The 21,421-nt window shown below is 37.8% G+C and overlaps 1 protein-coding gene across 4 annotated transcripts in view; it reads left to right on the top strand.

The window, feature by feature from the left end:
- Window positions 1-2,372: 2,372 nt before the first annotated feature.
- Window positions 2,373-21,421, top strand: part of osbpl8 (oxysterol binding protein-like 8) — a 70,106-nt gene continuing 51,057 nt past the window's right edge. For 3 of the 4 annotated variants that reach the window (XM_032588986.1, XM_032588987.1, XM_032588984.1), the window contains exon 1: window positions 2,373-2,714. The gene's annotated coding sequence lies outside the window, so the exon portion shown is untranslated. Of the gene's footprint in view, window positions 2,715-15,532; window positions 15,683-21,421 lie in introns of those variants that run through there. The other variant, XM_032588985.1, reaches the window with a different exon arrangement.

Genomic DNA, 21,421 nt, shown 5'->3' with positions numbered 1-21,421 from the left:
CTACATTTCTGTAATAAAACACTGTAAATAGTTATTCAGTAAGTTCAATAAGTGAGGAACATTTACTAAGTGGCAGTTCTTACATGACTCCTTCTGGTTCCCTCCAACCAATCAAAATGCAGGAACTTATGTTAAACTCTATGTTGGGATAAAACACAGTGGCTTTGCATTTATCTCCACCTAGCGGTTGTGCGTTCCCTTTGTGATGCCGCCCTGGGCCACTGCCTATCAGGCCCACATCAAAAACCGCTACTGCCTTTACAACAGAATATACTTTGTTTAAAGACACCAAAACAGCACCTGAATTTTTATTTTTAATTTTGGAGTTCTAGAAGTTTACAACCGATTAAATCTTTAACAAACATACAACTATACACCATGAATATGTTAATTGAAAGTGACTTTTCACCCGTTTTGATGATTTTTTTCAGATATAAAATCGACAGTGACATATCATTCTGTAGGTAGCAAATTGTAGCTAAAGTGAGTTGGTTTTACTATTAGCTTTAAGTTTGTTTGTTTTTTTAAATAAAATGTTTGCATATTGGAATTAGGACAGAATATTATTATCTAAAGAGTGATTTAAGCAGATTCATGTCTGATCCTACAGATGCCATTGTATTAACAAGTGTTTGATACAGGCTAGAAACATATTGGAACACAAATAAACGGATAAACTCTGTCAAACAAAAAAAATAAATTACAAGTCTCATAGAATCCCTAGAGATTGTTTTAGCTTCTCTGCGCTTGGAGGCATCTGGAATAGATCGTCTTATGGAGGAATCAGTATTTCTTATGCTTTCTGGAAGCCAATAGAATCGTCCAAGCCATTGGCAACAACTAATTTAAAAACTTGGCTCCTGGATGGTATGAAATTGTACAGAAGTTTTAAAGAAAACTTTACAAAAACATACCTGAGAACAAAGATGACCTCTGCACTGCTCTGACTTTAGAAACTGGATTTGACCGCATGTAGTTTAACTAGGATTGTTTGTTTTGTAAAGTGCCTTAACACTGGTGGTTGTTGTGAATTGCCAAATATCAATACACTAATGAATTGTAACCTGTTTTCAGTGTGTCATAAGAAATTATAGATGAGTAAAACATTAAGCATGTATAGAAAACAATTTTTAAAAACCGTGCTGACATCCTTATATAATTCGAATGTCAGGATAAGGGCTGCAGTTTCATATTTCTGCCTCTAGGTGGCCACCACGAACAGTTTCAATCAGGGGGAAAAGCAAGACCTGCAGTGGCCGCGAGATGTCGTCATTTACCAAATTATGAGCAGCACCTCTCCCCTGAACTGGTTGGGCATATTAAAAATGTCAAATCTTATTTTATTTTACAAGTCAAAGGGGGGGGGGAAGATTCCTACGATTGTACCCCGATAATTCATGTTATTTAATTAATCTGAACCTGAATGTATCAAAATTATTATGCGATAACCGTATATTTCCCCAATCCTAAAGCACATATACAAACAGCCAAATATCAATGTGACCGAGTTGTTTGTAGCTTTTTTTTATTTAGGGTAACGTAAGACGTATTTCTTTAGCGCAAGGCAATTATTATCTGCTGGAAATTAAAAACTATCTTAACTGTGTCCATGCTGACCGACGTGACAGCGCACATGAACGATCACGTGCGTGGCTTGTTCTGCCAGGAAAATCAGACGATCGCCGAGTAAGAACAAGGGATATTTCGCCTTTCCCTGCTAAATTTCAACATAATGACAGTCACGGATGGGTGTGTACCCTTCAAAATAAAGTTCATTTGCCTTATTATTGAAAAGGATACAGCATTTACAATTTACACAGTTTTACAAGTGTAACAAATTCATATAGCTTTTGAGATGATCAAATACTGGAGAGTCTTCCTGTCGATAGCATCACTCACAACTTTTGAATATGTGAGTGATACTTGGATGATGCAACATTTATTTCCCCTTTGAAATAAAGAAAATATTTTTTGAATTGAACGGAATTTGAATTGAATTGTAAGAGAAAAAAACTAAAGGGTCTCACGCCCTTGACTTTACTGTTTTCTATTGAAAAAACAAAATGCTTACACTTTAACAAAATTGTAATACATTTTTAGACTAACATAATTCAAGCTTATTCAAACCAGGTAGAAAAAATGTAATTGAATTTTAAGCAGTTTTTGTGTGAAGTATCAGAATTAGTAATATATTACAGTATGTAAAAATTATTCATAAAAACGAGCCGGGATTCCCCGTTTCCAATAACTCTTACACCGCTTTCCAAAGTCAACTTGACACTCACAATATGGCGGTTCGCTGGCGTATCCTTCCCCTCTTTCGATGTAGTTTTTAATGTGAAATTTTAACCGGAAGTGACGTACCCTTCAACAGCTTTCACGTGCGCTTACCCCAGCAGTTGACAGAAGGATTCAGACTCTCTGGTTGCTTTCAACCACACTAAATTGGTTGAGAAATGGACAGCAAGGAAAGGGGGAGGAGAAAAATCGTGAAATTCAATTTGAACTTTTCCTAACTTTAATCTTTTAGCGAGGCGTCGCCATTGCGCCGAAGGCTAGCGCGTAGCGCCCTCGCGCCAACCACTGAATGCCGAGGGACATTAATAAACATTAAGCGTCGTCAGCTAACAGTTAGCGAGCCAGAGGACTGCTTTACTACCTCCTCCCAGCCTGTCACGCAGCCAGAGAGGAGAACCCCAAAGCCTGAAGCAGAGGTGAGTGCCATGTAAACAAATAGACAAAAAAAAAACTGCATTTATTTCTATTATTATTTTTTTTCTAACCCCGCTTGTTGTTAAGCGCGACTTCCCTAATTGCTAATTCTCTGTGTGTCTGCGGGGGTGACAGACGGATGCTGCGGTCGAGCAATGCGTATTATTATGTAATAAATCAGGATTAGCGGGTCTGGGGTGAGCTCGTAGCAGCAGGTTCATCTCTATACGCTGCCCGTTGCTTTTGTCTCCGAGTCTGTCCCACATTGAGTTCAGAGGTGAAGCTAAACCAACCCGCGCTGCTAGGACGGCATGACGTGCAGCAAATAGTTTCTGCTTCTGTGCTTCACATTCCTCCCAGTCGTATTATCTTCCCACAGCCTCCTCAGTCCCAGTGTGCCGTTACCACTTTCACCCGGAGTACAAATCTGAGACTGATGGAGGAGACCGCTTCCTGTTGGCTACCTGGTATCAGGTGGCAAATTGCTACGTGGTGAAACCTAGCTCCAATTTCTTCATGTGCGGTACCATACCACACTTTAACTTTTCTGCATTTATCACCTGACAGGCACAATTTTTAATGGGTGAAGTGTGGTGAAGGATTTTCTTTAAAAATTCAATTTATTTTACAATCAATTTTTAATTGATCTAGGACAACTAAATGCCTTCAGACGTGACAGAAATGTAAATCTTGATGATGAAACAAAAATGAATAAAGGACAATACTTGAAGAAAGTAGCTGTAAGAGGCTGAAAAAGACTTGAGACTGCGGTAAAGGGGCAACAATCTAAAACAAACAGCCTGAGGTAGAGCTCGGCAATGTGGCTTAATAAATAAAATGTCAGATTTTTTTTTAAACCAAATCAAATTTTTTCTCTTCTTAATTTATTTTGATAAATGACAGAAAATATACAAAAAAATGGCTTTAATTTTAATCATTCCTTCTGTGATTTCACCAAAATCCAAAGTAAAAAAAAAACCAAAATAAAAACTTTTGTAAGACACGCATGCTAAACAAGATGGTCTTTTGAAAAATATATACAGTACAGACCAAAAGTTTGGACACACTTTCTCATTGAATTCTGTATTGAATTCTTTGGTCTGTACTGTATATATATTTAATTTCTCAAATTGACAGTTGAGAAACAAATAAAAAAAATCCAGGTTATCCTCGAAACTGGAAAATTTGATTTATCGATATAATCAATTTATCACCCTGCCTTAGCCTATAATGAAATCATTTAGATCAAAACATCCTAGTCAAAGTCCAGGCAAATTTAATATTCAGACACTCCAATCTGAATTAGGCTGAGCTAATTTGCTGAAAATGAATCAAATCCATCAACATAAAGATTTTCTTTGTGGGGGAAAAAAGAAACGTGATGGTAATTTAGATAAGAAGTTTCCACTGTTTTGTCCGTGTCCGACTCTTGTCTTTTGGAATCTTGTCGAACATTTCCATATTTCCACTCGCTGCTTGTTTGCGCATGTAAAACCGAAACGGGTCATCCCAGACTGAACTTCTGTTTGTTGGCAGGGAGCAACAGAAGGGCACAAGAGCTCCCGGCTCATTTGCAAGTTAAATGCAGTTTCCACTCAGCCCTCGTCAGAACCATGGCGCCGCCCCGCTGCCGCACGCTTAGCTTCGAATTTGAATTGAGTCTGCATTTTGGAGCAGTAGAGAAGCTGATGTTAGAAGAAAATGTTTCGCTGTGGTGCGTTTGTGGGTGTGTGTTTTAAAAATTGGCTAACCAGAGAGGAAAGATGCAACTCTGTGTTGACAGCGGATGTGCTCACTTCCTCTAAGTGTTTGGCCTTTTGAGATCAGATGATGTCAAGTCATGAAGGAAATGTATATTTAGGAGTCTGGTTGCCATGGAAAATAGGTCTTCGGTGGAGTATTTACCTCTGGATGTGAACTTGTGTAACCGGAGCTGATTAATTATGCCGAGTGCATGGCTTGCATATGGAAAGAGGCTGCAAAAGATGGCTTTTGCAGAAATTTCACATAAGTAATTCTTTGCTAAATCAGCTGAATGTGCATGAATTAAATTTTTTTAGTTGACTCATGCTTCTATGTGCGAGACGAGTTCCTTAGTAAGGATTTTAGCGCATTTTTGACTCCACAAGATACTCCAGAGGTGGTCTAGATCATGTCAGTGCATCAAAGTATGCAATAAGATAAAGGATGAATCAATTAATCACACAATAAATTAAAACAAACAAAATTTCCATTTGTGTAATTTATTGTTTTTCTCTTTTCTCTCTCTCTCTTTCTACCAAAAACTGGACAACAAAAGTTTTAAGTCTGGTGCATTTATCTCAGTTTGCCCTTTTTTTTTTGAAGGACAATTTTGTTCACGGAGACTTCATAATTAATTTTATTTGTTGTTTTTTTTAACATGCCGTTGAGTTCCAGTGTTACATTTTCAATAGAATTTAAAGTTTCTTGATCTTTGAGAATGTATTCCTGCATCATTATGCCATTATCATGATATTACTTTAAAATGGTCTCAAGACAACAATATAATTTTTTGCAATAACATCTGGAAGAACTTATCAGCAAAATTGGTTATTACAACAGGCCCAGGTTGTCATGCTTGTATAAATAATCTCTTGCAGTATTTATGTATTAATAAGACCTGTTACGTGTTTGCTGAGCTCCAGGCCTTATGTGTGACTTGTGTGGGCCTTTTTACTTTTCCACGGAGGTCATCTGTTTGTGTCGCATCAGAAGGTGTGTTTACATGCACATCAATATTCAGACATGATCCCGATTTAAGAGCTTACTCAAAATGACATGCAGTCATGCGAAACAAGCATTTGCTGACCACCTCAGCCTGAAGGTCACATTCAGAGTTGGTAATAATTGAATTAGGCCGAGTGGAGTATCTCCCACCTTAGTGTCACGCTGTGGAGGGGGAATGTTATTGTGAAGCACGAAGCAAAAATAAATCTGTTTTGGTTCAAAAATTGCAACAGTTTGGGGAGACATTATGTGTAGCAGATTTACTAAATTAAATTACAATACCTCGCATGGAGTTCATGGAAACTAGGGAAGCTAAGGTCTCCGGATGCCGTTACTGTTTTGTAGAATGTAATAATCCTTTGCATTTGGTTGGCTGCCAAAAAGTGGCACGGGCTGTTACCACATCAGATATCGATTTAGTGACCGAGGCGCTTAGGCTCCCAGTAAGTGATAAGGAAAGTGATAAGGAAACAGAAGAATGAGATAAATGGGCCTCAGGTGCAAATCTCTGCCTTGTTCAACGATTACTGCTGTTGATGTATCAACCCACATTTACATACAACTGTACCATTGTAATATTTCTCCTAATATTTGAATATTTGGACAGTTTATACAAAATAATGACATTTTTGCTCATGGTTGATCTCTTGACAGTTGAGAAATGAAATTGCTGTCAGTTTCTATCATGATCAAAGCAGAAGCGCTCACTGTGTTCCCGTTACAAATGTGCGCAAAAACTTTGTCGACAATCCGCTAATGTCGAAAAGACACAATTTGCAATTGTGGTGTTTTTATTAAATCAGAAATGCAATTAAAGTCGCACACGAATAAGCTTGCGAAATACACCAATTTTGATACAGCCGAGAAGCCATCGCGTCCGAGCGCAAATTTTATTTTATTTTTTATAGAAAAACGTGAGTTTTTTCGTAATTGCCGTGCTTCCATAAAGCAATTTATTTTCATAATTCCAATATGCACAAATATATGGACAAGGGAAATGCAGACAATGATTAGCGATAATTTCCTGGACGTAGGTCTGGGTGATATGACTTTGAAATAAAATCTCAGATTCTTTTTTCAACCACATTTGATTTTTGCTTTTTTTTTTTGTCCTTAAAAAATATACAAATGACAGAAAGTATCTTAAAAAACAGGCTTTTATTTCAGTCATTTTTCTGTAAGTTGACCTGAATTCAAAGTCGGAAAGAAAAACAGAAACTGTAAAACAAGCTCACCAAACAAGCTAGTTCTTCTTGGGTGAGCTAGCTAGCTAACTGGAATATTGTTTTATTTTAGACGTAAAATACCTGTGACACAGTAGACTATGAATGTGTTGTAGTAGATAAGTTCTTGGTTAATTATGCTAGATAGAGAGATATAGTGTTATTTTAAATATTTGTCCTAATTTTCTCACCTGATTCAAATACAAAGAAGCTTTTCCAGGATTTACTCCGGAGATAATTCAGTCATGTGACGCATAATGTGTCAGAGTAGTTTAAGAGCCAGCAGGATCCAACGAGAGAACATCAGGGAAACGTTTTTGTCCTCAATCTTATATTTAAGTTAAAAATATCTCCATTGTCGAAGAAGAATACAACCCCTCCACAACAGACCTCGTCTCTTCTGTTTCCATAGCATTTGCGTGGATCGTAACTAAATCTTTGAGCTTATGAGGTTATCGAAATGCCAAGGCTGATGCGGCGGTCGAGGATAATCTCTCCTGCTGGGACGCTCAAGCCGCTGGCTGTGTTTGGCTGATTGGATCCATTTGTTCTGGCAAATGCCAGATGTGCTCGAGGAGTTGTTGCCTCGCGCTTCACGTCAACGTTGATTTTCCCAGACAGCAGCACCTGAACCAGAACGCAGTTCAGCCTGTCTTTCCCCCAGTGACCGCCTTTATTAGCCTCCTCACGCCCCGACCCCCTCCAAAAGGTTAGCGAAGCCATACTGAATTAAACAGCTGCTTAGATTCCAATAAAAACAACTGGGGTTTTGCTGGGGGTTTCATTCCAGCGTCTCTTTGCTTTCACCAGTTCTCATATGTCCAACAACACTGAACAAACGGAGCATTAATTAGCTCGGTTTCTAATGTATACAGTCTCACAGGGTGCAGGTAGAGGGGGTTTTGTTGGGCTGGTTAAAAAGCGTGGGCACCTAAAGTCCCAGCGCATTACCTGGACTGTCCATCCTCGTTAGACTCTCAAAACATTTCTGTGGCCAGTATTTTCTTTGTGTGATATGCGTTTGTTTTTCTTCATTTTATTTCAATGAGCTTTTCTGCAAATTTTCTCTCTTTTTCTAAATCCATTAGAAATTTTTGAATTTTTGGGCATCACCAGAAAATATCCCTCAAAACCTCTTCAGCGACAGCATTTTCACTGTTGTTGCAGCAGCATAATTGTCCTCTCAAAAAGCATAATTTTGTGTCTCATGATGGATTTCCTCGGTGGTTTGACAAAATGCTTGAGATCATTGTCTCGCTTAATCACCCAGTTTTGCTCTTAATTTACTATTTTCACTCCACAAGAGTTTTCATTATAAAATTTAAAAGAGGTTTCTGTAACAAGATTCCTAGGGTCTTTAGTTGAGAAAGTGGCCCACAGCATCACAGGTTCTCCACCATAGTTAACAGTAGTGAGGTGGTTTTCCATGTATAGTGGACCCTGGTATTCTCGAGGGTTAGGGACAAAGCGACTGTGAAATGGCTAAAATCTGCCAAAACTTGAGACCCCTTCTAAAAACACTTATAATTTCATATTTGAATAGTTCAAACAGAAAAAGTACTTTAATATACATTAATACACACTGTGGAAAATGTCTTGGCACTAACACAGAAGCTAAATTCTACAGTCTTCGCTCTTGGGGGATCAGCCATTCAGCACCAAAGAAAAAAATAATAATGCTTTGTGTTAGGTAGCATTGAATCAAGATATTTCAGCTTCTCAAGTTGTTTATTTATTTATTTCAAACAAACCCAAAAATAGGTGAATTTTCTCCTAATAATTTGGAGTAACATTCTGCAATTCCAAAATCTGCTAATATGTGAATCTGAGAATAGGCCGGAGTCAGCTGTATTAATCCTTTCTTCCAAATCTACACGGACTGGGGCTCCAAATTAGTCTCATCTTCTAGTACAAAGCTCCTGTTAAGTCTTAGCTGAGTTTAACTTACTTCATATCACAATTCTTAAAACTAAGCATAGTAGCAAGACCCCACTCTAAGGCAAAGTATAATGTAAAAAAAAAAAAAAAATTCTTGACGTGTTTTTTTTTATTTTTAATGTGGCATAATGCTTTTGTAAGCAAAGATGAATTTATCTGAAGGCTTTGTACCCGTCTTCACTATGGGTGACCAACAGATTTGTTTGCTTTATATCATTAGCATTTCCTGCTTCCGTCCTTTCTTTTTTAAGAAGCATGTTTATGTATTTCTGTTTCCTTGTTACATTCCTCTGACTCCTCTTTCACATTCCCATTTGTTTAAAGCTTCAATATGCAGATGAGGGAGCCCTTCTTTTAGAACCTATGATATAATTAATGCAAAACATTGCATAAATTGTTAATTTTGCAAACAAATCTGCATTAATTGCATTAATGCTGTAAAAATTGCTCCAAAGCTACTTCTTTGCTTGTTGTTCTAGCTTTTTTAAAAACCAAAAAAATGCTGCGTTTTACAGATTAAGAGATCGTGAGAACGGAAGTGGTCCCAGTGAAAACGAGAAGTTGCATTTTCATGATTAGTTTTTGTTTTTAGTGCTTATTTGCGAAAGGTTTGTGCATTGTGACTTAAAAACAATCATCTGCTCAGGCACTTTAGCAGCTTCCCTTATTTGCATAATGAAAAGGAAATGCACGTGGGGACGTGAAAAAGAAGCACAGAAATAAACATGCCTGAGTAAAGAAATACGAGGGGAAATTGCAAGAAGGAAATGCAATACTATGTAGCATTAGAAAAGAATTAGTGGTCTGTTTAGGGAAATAAAGAGGAAAAAAATACAGGTAACTATAAGTAGATTGAGCTTTTATCGACCTTGTTTAGTCATGCTGGACATTCAAAGCTTCAGTCACCAAGCAACACTACCAGTAAAAGAAAGCTTTTTAAAAATGTCAATAGAATTTACCAGTCTCTTAATATACCCACTGAGTTGGTTAGAAGCACTAATTTATGTTAAAAAAAAAAAAAAAAATCAACACACACTCCACACACAAACTTTCATTAGCAAGGAGCCAGCACCAATGGGCATTTATTGTGGCGTCACAAATGGAGTGATGCGCCGCTGCCAGACGCCATCCGGCAGTCAGGTACAACACTGACCGGATGTCAATAAACAGAGGCATTACATGGCATTAGCTGACCCTTGCTGACTTAGAAAAAGGTTGTATTCATGGGTTGCAAGTGGTCATTATGTTGGGCACACTCACAGTGAGGGGTGACAGTATGCCCTCGCGTACCGAGAATGCAGAAAAGTGTGCTGATGACCGGGACAGGACAGTTATCTGCATGATTGCCACCAATCCTTGACCAACCAGTGTTGAATTCAAAATCGTATCCCTGCCTACATAGTCACACAAGCTGCGTTTCCATTACAAACGTGCACAAAACTTTGTCAGTATCCTGATAATGTTGAAAAAACACAGTTTCGCAACTGCTGTGCTTACTTTTAAATGAGACGCGCAATTAAAATCAACTGAATACATTTGTTTACACCATAAGTCATTCAAAAACATGCCTCGCCATCATCCTCCTCTTACTTCGTGTCGTCGTCTTCTTCTTTGTGGTTTGTGCCTGTAGCAACATTTCGTTGTTGATCATGGGCCCTGTTACTGAGTGAAGAGGACTCAAAGCAGCCATTTTCACTGTCACATAGGGGTTTGAATTGAAAGTAGACGACAGCGCAGAGACGTCAGGACATGTCTATTCGTGAGGCTGTGAGCATACCTAAAGTATTGCGGTAAATTTGCTCTTGTTGAACTTTCTACCTCTCTGTCTGTCATCCAACATGTTAGATTTGTGAATGTTGGCAGACTTAAGGGCAGGGTCTACATTCTTTAGGGAAGGCTGCTTTGTCTTAGTTAACTATACATTTGTTGTTTTATGTGGGAGAAAGTCCTTAGATGATATGAGTTAGGGTTAGGGTACCCTGTGTTTTATTATTATATTTTTAACTTCGAGCAGTTTTTTTCTTTAATTCACTGCTGCTCCTAACTCAGATAACTTCTTTAGTATTATCAGATCAAACCAAGAGCAAGAAAACAAAGGGTAGAGGCCCGTTCGTGGCCTCTGCCCTCTACTCGTTCGTGGCCTGACTCTAAGTGAGTCAGGCTAAAGCTCTGACTCACTTAGAAATGCAAACAAATGTCAGATTATCTCCCAATTTATCATAAAATTTTCAAACAAGAACGGTTTTTGTAGACGATTTTTAATAAGTTGATGATGTACCGTACCAGTATCTGCTGCGAGTTCTGAGACCTGGTTGATTAAATGTTTTAGAGAACTGTGAACTCTGGTATATAGTTCAGGCTAAACAGGTTGCTCTTGTGTGTGTAGTTTCTAGGTAAAAAAAGAAAAAGAAACTAATTTCTGCCTCTCAGAAGGATCCGGAACTACATCCGGAAAATCTAAGACTGAAGAACGAAGAAGAGAAAAGCTTCTTAACAGTTATTTCTACAAGTTAAATTATTATAGCAGTGAGTCAGAGCCAAGCCTCACCTCTCACAATGAAATCCTGTTTTGCAACATAGCTATTGCACTGCTGCTATTGCTACAAAACCGCACTTTCACTCTACAGCTGTCTAAACCTAGTACATTTAGATAAAATAATCAGTAGAGACAGTTTATTGTAAATAAGAAGTTGCAAGTGTAATATTTGGATGTGTTATGGGAGTACTTTTGTTTGTTCTGAATTGAAATTGTGGGAAAACAAACAGCCCACCCAAATAAAGCTTCTGTGGGAAACACAGGCAGGTGTGCCAAACCTGGAATGAATACACCCCACCTTCATACTGTGGACATGTTAGACATTACACAAGGCTGTTTCCAAGAGGCAAATAAAACCAACAGATTAAAAGTTGGACAGATGGTGCCGTTTGAAATGGATCATAACAATCCACTGGAGGAGGTATCTGAAAGAGAATTAGTTTCTCTGAATCTAATGGCAGCAGTATCTTATTGTGTTGCTCATATACAGTACAGACCAAAAGTCTGGACACACCTTCTCATTGAATTCAATTAGAAAGTGTGTCCAAACTTTTGGTCTGTATTGAGTACAGACCAAAAGTTTGGACACAGAGTTGCGTCCAAACTTTTGGTCTGTACTGTATATGTTGGCACAAGTGCTTCTGTCTATAAAATCAGAGCCAGCTACTGTATTCAAACTTGGACACAGTAGTGCATGATTGTGAAGTGGAAGGAAAATGGCACATCGTTTGATACAGATTTTACAAATCAGAATCTGAAAAGTGTTTTGAGGTGGCTTTGGGGGGAACAAATGTCCTTAGACACATTTGTGCCCATTTCACTTTAGATAATTGCTCTCTCTCATTCATAGATTTTTATTAGGATTGAGGTTTGGACTTTTATTGAGCCACTCAAACACTTTGATCTAAACCAGTGCATCTCCAGCTGTATCTTTAGTGTTGTTGTCCTCAACGTTGCAGCATCCATGCTGCAACGTTGCTCCTAAGTTGACTTGTAGTAAACAGCCTTCTTTCAATAATGGCTTTCATCTTGGTAGGTTTTAGGTTTTGCGTCACGAGTGCCGATACAGTTTCAGTTCATAGCTGACTCATTGATATATATATATATTTTTGAAACCTCAGGAACTCTAGGTTCTGTTGGTGTTCTGCTGTGTTGTGTCCTAGCTGTCTCAGTCAGGCACCAGAGCGCTGTGCACAGCTGCAGCTCCTTTAGGATTGCACAATGCGTTGCTTTTGAAGAGTCTATTTGATACTGTGGGATAGCAAAGTGTTGTTTTGCTGAGCCCTTGTTCTGACACAGTTTGTGGTGTTTAGCAAGAGTTCATTTTGCAAGATTCTAGCACACTGTATCATGATGACTAAAGCCAGTGTGTGCTCAGCTTCTCCTCTGTCTGGTTGAACTGATCTCTTTGTTGATTGGAGGATTTGAAAATTGTAAATCAACCATAGTCACCCAGTGAAGTGGACTTTTCCTGAAAAATGTCCAAATATAGGATATTAACAGTACTGCGCAAATGTATTAGTTGATTTTGTAGAACAGTCATTTAAAAAGGTTGTGAAATAATTGAGTTTAACTCCATATTGGATGGTGTACCACAAGGATCTATTTTGGTTCTGATCTTATAGGATTTCTTTATATTGTACAATTTTGAGACATGTTGTTGAAGGCAGCAGAAGAGATGAACTTTCACATGTAGTGACTTAAGACTGACATACAAATACATACTGTACACTTTTCAGCTTTTTATTTTGTAATTTTTAAGCTAAATGACATAATTTTATCTCTGCTTCAGAATTGTGCAGCATGTTGTGTTTATCTGTTTCGAACCCCCATTGTAATATAAAGAACTTCTGGTTGGGAAAAAACATGTTTTGAGGCATTGCACTCAAAAACAGGTAAGATAAACATTTGAAAACTTACATAAAACTGAACATTCACCATCAGCTTTACTACAGTAGTTTGCCATTTTTCCAACACTGGTGAGGTATGTACTGAACTTAGTCCCTTAGGCTACATTTGCTTCATCTCCACACCCGGCTGACTCACTGCTACTTTAAGTCATTCCTAAATGGAGCATCAAATTAAATGTGTGTTTTAATAAATAAAAATACATTACGATTAAACTGTTGCGAAAGAATAGTTTAGATGGATGAACACCTATAATAGAGTGTGAGGGTGGAAAATCTGCCATGATAATGCAACAAAAAAAAACAACAACTCATGCAACTGTATCAGAATACTTCTATTTTTAATTACTGTAGATGTGCCCCAGCTAATTTCTGCTTTCCAATATGTAATTATTAATCTTAGATTTTAATACTTAAAGGGGAGATGCTTGAGGCTCCTTAGGACCATGTAATTTTATTTGAGATAATCCAAAGAGAGATTATGAAAGAGGTTCACACAGATTTGCATGATTATCTTTCTTCCCTTTGAGGAGGCTTAATCAAATACTTTATAGAAGCCAATAAGTTTTTTCTAAATTATATTTGCAAGAGAGTTTTTTTTTTTGGCTGAACCACCATCTTAGTCAGAATCACATTTTGAAAAGAAACATGGTGACATTTTTTTATTCTTATTTTTTCTCAAATCCAGTTGATTCTAGTTTAAAGCTTAGAAGCCACTCAAAATAAATTCTAGTTTATGTTGTGCAGTGGATTTGCAATATTTGTCTAATTAGTAGGTTTTTATGTGTTTTTCATCGTTTAAGTCTTACACCCCCGTGTTTAGCGTGCCTTCCAGTGTCCCAATTCACTGTATGCAACAACGGCCATAGACGTGTTTTGTCGGGTTGACTGGTCACATGCCTGAGTGTCCTTTTAAAGGGAAACCTGGTGTCCGTTTCCCTCATAATTTACCCTAATGGATCAGCTTAGCAGACGTAGTAAGCAAACAGCGCCTACTGATCACATTTAATATGGTGACCTGGTAAGGGGAGGCAAAGCAAGTTTATTTGTGCCGCAGCCTTCATACACAATTACTTAAATTGCTTCACAGAAAATAAAGGAACTGGGTATTAAAAATAATGATAACATTTTGGCATCACAAAATATAATACTTAAAAAAAATATCTAAAATGTGATCAAAATAAATTGATCTATGACCCTTATAGGAAAGCTGTGGGAAACAGAAATGTTTTCAGCCCTGATTTAAAGGAGGCAGCCGTTTCAATCAATCAATCAATCAATCAAATTTTATTTGTATAGCACATTTCAGCAGCAAGACATTTCAAAGTGCTTTACATCATTACAAACACAGAAACACAATGCAATATAGAATCAATAATCAAAACAAAGCATTAAGTCAAGTTCCATCCATAAATTTGTAATTGATTACATTTCAAATACAATTCTAAACAGGTGGGTTTTTAGTTGAGATTTAAAAGAAGTCAGTGTTTCAGCTGTTTTACAGTTTTCTGGAAGTTTGTTCCAAATTTGTGGTGCATAGATGCTGAAAGCTGCTTCTCCTCGTTTGGTTCTGGTTCTGGGGATGCAGAGCAGACCAGAACCAGAACCTGAGAGGTCTGGAAGGTTGATACAATAAAAGCAGATCTTTAATGTATTGTGGTGCTAAGCCGTTCAGTGATTTATAAACTAACAACAGTATTTTAAAGTCTATTCTTTGAGCTACAGGGAGCCAGTGGAGGGACTTTAGAACTGGTGTTATGTGCTCTATCTTCCTGGTTTTAGTGAGAATGCGAGCAGCAGCATTCTGGATCAGCTGCAGCTGTTTGATTGATTTGTTGGACAGACCTGTGAAGACGCTGTTTCTGCAAATTTCAGGTTTAGGTGATTTGCTCCAAGAGCTGGAAAGCATAGAAACTTCATTATCTTTTTTCTTCCTTTGCTAAGTTTGGGTTTTTTGAACGTGATAGTTCTAGATGGTTTAGGGCTGCAACTAAGGGTTGTTTTAGTAGCCAATTATTACAGGAGGTGTTTTGGATGAAACATGTCTACAGACAAAGGTGCTTTTATTAAAAAACAAATAAACACTTTCTTTTAAGTGAAGACAGATTTTTATGAAACAATTTTTTTCCTTTGAAAGCAGAACTATCGACACAGTTTTGACTTATGTACTTCTCTAAGAATGTGGGTTTTTTTCAGTAAATGGTTTATTTTGGGTCTGTATACTGCAGTTATCAATTAATCAACGATTATTTTAATAATCGATTAATCAAGATTGATTGTTTCAGCCCAAAGATGGTCCAAGGCCCAAGACCGTGTCCTTCTGACTTTTCAAACCCCACCTGACCACTCTTATCAGTCCGCATGTGGGATTTTCAACAAGACGCAGCAACACTTTAGCTATGCCTGTTGCTTTAATAAGAGGTGCAGCGGAGGCTTTACATGTGGGACACACACACACACACTCAGAGAGGGAGCTTTGCCTGCTGCTGCTCCTCCGCTGACACCGGCAGCCTTGCAGCAATAGCCTACATATCAGAGGAGGAGGGTGAAAAACATGATGTCATCTCGAGGTTCCTCTTCTTCCTCTGTTCGTCCGTCTGTGGTCCGAGCTGCGTAAGGTAGGTCTTTCCCCCCCAGACTTCTCCCCTGTTGTTCTCTTCCACACGTGCTAGCTGCGCCGAACAGCCTCTGTTTTTATGTCCTCTGCTTTCTCATTAGAATTCCCAGGGTCTGCCTTGCATTGGCTCTCCGGTAGATGATATCACAGTGTGTCTGTGACAGAACAAGAGATTGTCAAGCAGGGAAGTCGCGTCCTGCCGTGGGATAGATGCTCTCTATATCTCTGAATGGTGTGTGTGTGTGAGGGGGCGTCGTCCCGCTCTGCTTTAAGGTCATTCTCAGGTTACAGATATATCACTGGTGACCTTTGTGTCTATGCAACTCCTTCCGACGTTCTCAAATCCATCAGAGGTTGTCTTGGAAATGACTGCATAGTTGAGCTCAAATCCGTAGCCTTGTGTGTCCCGTTTTTCTTTTTCTTCCTGTTTTGCACAAGGTATGGCAACACAAACACACATCTTGTATTCCACTGGAGCTGCATGCGTCATCCACATTTTCATTTTGCAGCGCTGTAGTTGAGCTGTCGCCTTGTTTGCTCTGTGATGTTCCTTTCGCTCTGTTCTGCGTGTTATCAGCCAACAGTCAGTTCAAATCTGAAGGACAGCCATTCTTTCTCTCATCACAGGAATGAACAGTGTGAGGTGTCCTTGACGTCCTGCGAGCCCAGCGCCTGATCAGCATTTGCATCCACAGATGTCTGAATCACATTATTTTTAAAGCATTTTCAATATGCAGGCTCATACTTATAGTCTTTTTATGCGGATGTCTAACAATGAATAATATGAACTTCACATTAGGGCTGGACAATAAATCAGTTATCGACAATAAACATATGATCAATATCAATAGATAATACATCTGTTACATTATTCATAGAATATTCACTGAACTCCGATCCAGCATTTTGGGAGATGTAGGCAGAGGAAAGGGTTTCTGTTCTCAACCTCTTACAGTGAGCTAAGCAAGGTTGGTGGCATCAACCAACTCACTCTTTGGTTACCTAGCAACAATCTGTTGAGTGTGTTGCAGCAGCAGTTTAAGGTTTTGCCACACCGTGTCTCATGGTGAAAACTGTGAATAAAACCGGGAAGGCCACGCCACCACTTTGGCATTATTTCAGATACATACTTCAAACCAAAAAAAACGAATCAACAATTATCAATATCGATTGATATGAAACAGTTGTATCTTCACAAGTTTTTCAACCACATCGTCCAGCCAGACTTCACACACAAAAAAAGAAAATCTGGACCTCATCAATTATTCCTTCATTGTAAAAAAGGATCTTGGTGATGAACCTTATGTCGTTGGAGAGCCTGAGTTTGATTCTTTAGTGTCATTTATTAGAGTAGATAAATTTTGTAGAAATAACATTGGCAAATACAAAGAATTTTTACAATTTATTGAACAGCCTGACACCTCATCCTCCAGCGTGGTCACACACTGCTGTGTGCTATTACGGTGTTGGATTGTGGTCCCTATGGTTACGTCTTGATGCGCAATTCATTCATTTTTGCTGAAATCTGTTTTTTCAGGATGTTCAAACTGTTAATTTCATTATCAATTCAAATAAGCTCAATAATTAAAACTCTGGTGATTAATATTTTTTGAAGGGCAATTTTGCTAAGAGAGACCGCATAATCCATATTCAGCTTGGTTTCAGTGGTGTGTGGTTTTTATTTCCTTTTTATTCATTGGTTTTGGTTGTCTTGTTTTATTTTGGACATTTAAAATGTTTTTCAGTCCATTGTGGAGTATTCCTTACAAAATTAGTTGGAGTTTATAGGTCTTTGAGAGAGCAAACTTGCATTATTATACCATGATCAATGTATTACTTTATGTAATTTCTTTTGTCAGTGAGGATTAAAAGAATCTAGTCATTACTAGGCCTTCTGCTACATAAAGATCTTTTTAAAACATGCTCTGTTAGTGTAGAGATATCAAAGGCTGGCTTGGTAAATTTGTTTTGGAATTATGGTACAAAGCTTTTCTAAATTAGATTCAACCTTTTAAGCCAGGGGTATGTATTGTTTTAATATTGTATCCCTAAAATGAATCCCCATTTCTCTCTGTTTTGGTTTCCTTTATGCAGAGTCAGAGTTTGTTCATTTAAAACCCCACTTGGGAATAAAAAGCAAACCTTATTTTTGTAGATATTCTTCAATCCTCTTTGCACTTGAAAGGCAGTCGTCTGTCCCTCAGGCTCGGTTGATTAATATTCCACTCTCTCTGACCTACATGGTTTAATTTTTCTTTTAAGATGTCTTTCCCCTGAGTACATCATCAAACTGGGACACTCAGAAGATTACATTGGGCCGGCTCTCCTTCTTCTAATCTTTGTCTTTTTATTACCGGACATTCATTGAAGCATTTACTCCTCAATTCTGGCAAGATGAAATTTGTCATAAAGTTGCATATTTGCAACCATAAAAAGCATAACGTGTAGGTTGATAAAACCGCAATGTTTGTTCAAGTCTAGGCCTCTGTCATTTTGTATTAAGTTATTTCGATATGTAGAAGGGATACTTGGATGAAGTTTCATCCCATAGAAAATACTTCTGATTGAAATTGATTGCCACACCTTGGATCTTGTTTAATATTCAGTCATAGGGATCTTAACTGGTTTAACTGGATATCAAGTAGCCTTTACATCGGCTAAAATCAGAATCGGCAGATCAGGTTTTTTACAGATCGGCAATCAGCCAGAAAACTACAATTGGCACACCACTACTGAAGAACAAATGTCAATGCAAACATGGAGAAAAAATACAAGGTGTGGCACTCTATTGGCATTAGCTGTACTTGTCAACATTCTGTTCCGTAGCCTAATCCAAATCTCCAAATACCAACAAAAAGAACAACATTCTCTTGATAAAATGGTAAAAACAAACCTTAGAATGATGGCGTATGTCATCATAAGTGATTTGACCAAGAAATCATCCTTTTTTTATTGCCCTAAGGTGATTTAGACAAAAAAAAATCACTTTGGGCAAAAATGTCTTAGGAATGTCTTTAGAAATGTGACTATTTGCGATGCTGGAATCCTAATATATCTTATTTCTTATACTATTAGTTACTTTAAGCTCACTGAAGCCCTCCTCCCTGGCTAATAAGAATCAGACTACCTTTAGTCTGAGAGCAAAACATGCACACAAGGCATACATTAGCTTAAATACTCACTTTTCTGCATTTACAGAAACTGTTTTCACCTTTTAAGTAGCATTAGAAAGTTGTAAGTTTACTTAATCAAAGTGTTAAAAACCACACACTTTTCTCTATTTAGACTCCAGTTCAGTCTTCTTAAGATTGTAAAGTAAATTAGATATTTTCTGTGATGTTTCAGTTTTCCTAATCTTTGCAGGATGTTTAAAACTTGACAGTCATAAGTCAATGTTGGTAAGACCCTAATTAGAGCAGGATAATTTCCTTAATTGGACTATAATTCTGATAGTAATTAGGCCTTCCTTTGCGGTGTAATTGCTCTACAATGGTTGAGCTTAGAAAACTCTCTCAACATTTTGGAAGCAGCTCTGTCACATCTGCCTCAAAGGAGAAACCCACCAGCCTACTGTTCTGTCGAGGTGGTTGGCTCTGCTGGTTTCTAAGGATTCCCTCAGTTTCAGTGTCCAACAGTGAGTCAGAGCTGTTGGCTCACTGAGGTCTGTGGGACAATTTAAACAAACTGAGTGGTGCCAGCTTGCAGTCAGAAACGGACCGAGTGAACATTGGGAAGGGAGTCAGCACAGCAGATGTTAACGGGAATTGACTGCTGCTGGTTCAGCCACCGCTTCCAAAGTGGTGGAAATTTAAACAGTTTTTCAGATCTGCAATGACACACAATAACAATTATTCAAACCTCAAATAAAGTAGGAGTCACACTTCAACACTAACTGCGCCACAAACCAAAACTTGAATAAAATAGCCCAGTGTGTTCCTCCAACACGACTTCCTAAAAGAATATGTATTGCAACTAATGTGGCGAATATATGCCTCCAACTGCTTCTTATTAGGACACAGTGGATTACTAAAACCGTAGTGTTGCAAGCTGCTACATTAAACAGATGTTGCATGATTCAAGTAGAACAGGAGGGAAGGTATATGCTGATCATAGCTGCCAATTATTGCCCACATGACCTATTTCAGAGCCATTTTAAACTTCTGTACCTTCCAAAATGTCATCACATGCACTTATAGAGGGCCGCAAGCTACAGATTTTTTCAATTGTCAGAAAAAAAACATGAAATAAAAAGATTTTTCTATTTGTGTATTTATATGAAATTTGGAATCGGGTTTTTGATACAGCAGATGCTTCTTCCAGTCTTAAGCCTTGGCTAATGGCATGTCTATCTCAATTGTTTTAAATGGTGAAAATATTTTAGCAATCTGTTGAGTCATGTGGGTATGTCCTTTAGACTCTTACTCATTGTTATATATTTATTGTGTGTCTATCCAGCTAGCTATTTAGCTAGACACGTGCTACTAGTTATCTGGTAGTAATATGGCTAAGAGTTTCCACAGTGACACAAATCTGCTTAGTGACTTTTAAAATCTTCTTCTTTTTTTTTTACACCTTTGTATACTCAAGATAAATGAATACAGCATTCAAAGACTTTAACCTTCTAAACTTGAGAGTCTACTCTAAAGAATAGAATAGAATAGAATTCAACTTTATTGTCATTGCACTGTCACAAGTACAAGCAACGAGATGTAGTTTGCATCTATCCAGAAGTGCTCTACGAGATATAAATATTTATTTACAGATGTACAAGACTATGTATGTATGGACTATAAGGGGTTATAGCAAAGAGATATAGATATTGTGTATAAATATAAATATGGGAGCTGTATGCACAGATTATACAGATTATACAGAATATAAAGGCTTTAATTTGGACTTAAAACTGGAGAAATAGACATTTGTTTTATTGGATATTGCATAATTTTAAACATCTTTACTCATTTGAATACATTGCCTTGATGCTTGAAAATAACCTAACTTTAGCTTCACAAAAATAATGTAAAGTAATATAATGAATGGAAAGGCAGATTCCCAGGCTTTTGTGGAGGAGCAACAAGGAGAATAAGAGAGTCTTAGCTTTCAAACGCTGCTTTTCAGTACCTCCTTGTGATGTACGATCAGTGAGATATCACCGGAAATGCTGGGAGAATCATGCTTTAATGTGGATGAATGACTTTAAGGACATTCAGAGTTAATTGACAAATACATCAACTTTATGTGAACATTTTGCAGCGCTGACCTTTTCTTGTTTATACCGTCTGTAATTCACTCTGCCACACCGGGTATCAATGTCTTGGCCAAATTGTAACTGATGGTGGCTATTTCTTTTCTATTTAGCAATCTTAAGTTGATCACATTTTCAAGAGCTGATCTTTGAGCTTGATGCTTGGGTTGTTGGAAGAAACTTGTCTTGACGGAGTGCGTCTTTCAACATGAATCTTCACATTTCCCCCCCAGATTGGCAACTAGATTTCGGTCTGGACTGAAAATGCTGCTCTATGATCTAAAAATATTTTTTGACCTAATCTTTCGCATTACCTGTATTTCCATCTACCATAAAGGTGTACAAATTGCAATTATGAAAATAGATTTGCTTAATGGAAACACACAAATAAAAAAAATAAAAAAAACTTTTTTTTCCCACATCACACGAGTCATGCGATCAACCGGTGAAAGAAACGAAGAAGACAGTGCTGCATGTTTTTTAACCTCTTATCAC

This window comes from Xiphophorus hellerii, chromosome 17 (assembly GCF_003331165.1).
Source record: "Xiphophorus hellerii strain 12219 chromosome 17, Xiphophorus_hellerii-4.1, whole genome shotgun sequence".
Lineage (NCBI taxonomy): Eukaryota > Metazoa > Chordata > Actinopteri > Cyprinodontiformes > Poeciliidae > Xiphophorus > Xiphophorus hellerii.
The sequence above is the reverse complement of the archived record's forward strand: the minus strand, read 5'-3'. Positions and strand labels throughout refer to the sequence as shown.